Here is a 1863-nt window from a genome sequence, read left to right on the forward strand (position 1 = left end):
ACACTCAAAGCTTTCTGCTTTCTTTCTTTGCTACGTGCTACTGTCTTGAATTAGTCAGCTGTGAGCCAAGGCTAATTATTGTGCTCTCCTATCCTCCACTTTGTGTTTACTATCTTCTTTACTGGTATGTTCTGATTTCAATTCAAGTTTCAAAATCAATATGTTTCTTTTAATACTTCAGTTCATCCTGTTTCTAGTATTTTTCTATCTATGCTTTTGTTATGCATCCTGTAGTTGAGATGCTTTCTTATCTATCTAGTTATGTTATGTACTACCCCCATTAGGATCAGCATTCTTATGAAATGTTACCCCCCCCCCCCTTTGTAGTATGTCTCAATGTGACTCTGTTCCATTTTATGTTTAATTGGTTTTAGTATGAACCTTTCTTTGGCAAAACAATTTGTACCTTAAGTTACTTGGTTCTGTGTTAATTCTGAAGTTCATGTTGTACCCTAATCCCATAAACCCCCTAGAATACTTCTGATTTTGTATCTATGTGCACTTCTGTCTGTTATGTGTTCACTGCATATGCTTTATATGTCCCCAATTCCCATTACCCATGTGTGAAGGCTGTCCTTTGAATGTTGCAGAACCTGTTTTGGTTCTGTGTTGGGTCTGTTGTTTGTTTGATTCCAAAACTCTTGTCAAAAAACTGTTTTACTGAGCAACTCTCTTTATTATATAAAACTATTTCAACTGTGTCTCTTTCAACACTGTTTTCATTCAAACTTTTTCAAAACTATGTCAAGCACTCTCACACTACTCTTAGGTCCTTAAGTTCTGGCCCCTCCAATATGTGACTGCTTAGGGATCCCTATGAGATCCCTCTGAACTCTGATGCATTGGAGCTAGCTCTTCCACACTGCACTTACTCAGTTATGATTGTGAAATTTGGGTGTGAGCACTGCCTGGGATCCCTTGAGGTCCTAAGGGAACTCTGACACACCCGGATATGAGAAAGGCTAGGAAACAATCTGGGCATTTGAGGTTCTGGAAATCTGGGCCTGTTTTCAGGCTCCCTATAGTGTAACTTCTTATTTTTCTTTATCTATGTAATTCATTTCAATATTGGTTTGTAATAATTATTGTAAACGAATTTTGGGGTTGGCTAGTGAAAAAGGGGAGGGTAGTTATATATGTTATCAATATCAATGGGTAGAAACCATGCCTTAGGTTTACATTTCCTATATGCGCATTAGAATCCATGTCTAGGACCAACACATTCAAAGCATGTCATGCATTAGATATCATGTTTTAGGTTTACTGCTCCAGCATCTCATTTGACCTTATTTATCGCTTAGAAATCCTGCTTCTAGGTTAAATAACAGCATTAACACAAAACTGTTACTCCTATGTATCTGGAAATCATGCTTAACAATGCTGTAACTCTCTGTGCATTTAGAAATCAAGCTTCAGGAATTTTGCATATAAATCATTCTGCATTTTATATGTGCATATTAGATACCCTGTTTTAGGATCTCGTTCATACTCGCTCAGTCACACCTAGTTAAACTACTGATGCATGAAAAAGGACATAAAAAAGTCTCACATTTGATTATCCTGTTTAAGTAAAACTGGTCATAATCCCTGTATATCTTTGCAACACTTAGAACAGCATGCTTTAGGTAAAATAACTTCTAAACTGTTATATAATTCTGGTAACTGTTGTGTGTTATCCTACGCCTAGGCAAGCCTTAGGTAATCAACCTCTATAAAACTGAAAACTGTTCTTTGTGTTTACTGCTTAATGGTTAACATGCTTAAAATCAGTAGGCAAACTGATTAGGGCCCCTGCTTCTGAGCTCATAAATAAAACTACATATCTTCTGTGTCTTGATATTCACTTAGACATCATGTCTTAGG

The sequence above is a fragment of the Nicotiana attenuata genome, unplaced genomic scaffold (assembly GCF_001879085.1).
Source record: "Nicotiana attenuata strain UT unplaced genomic scaffold, NIATTr2, whole genome shotgun sequence".
In the NCBI taxonomy this organism is placed as follows: Eukaryota; Viridiplantae; Streptophyta; class Magnoliopsida; order Solanales; family Solanaceae; genus Nicotiana; species Nicotiana attenuata.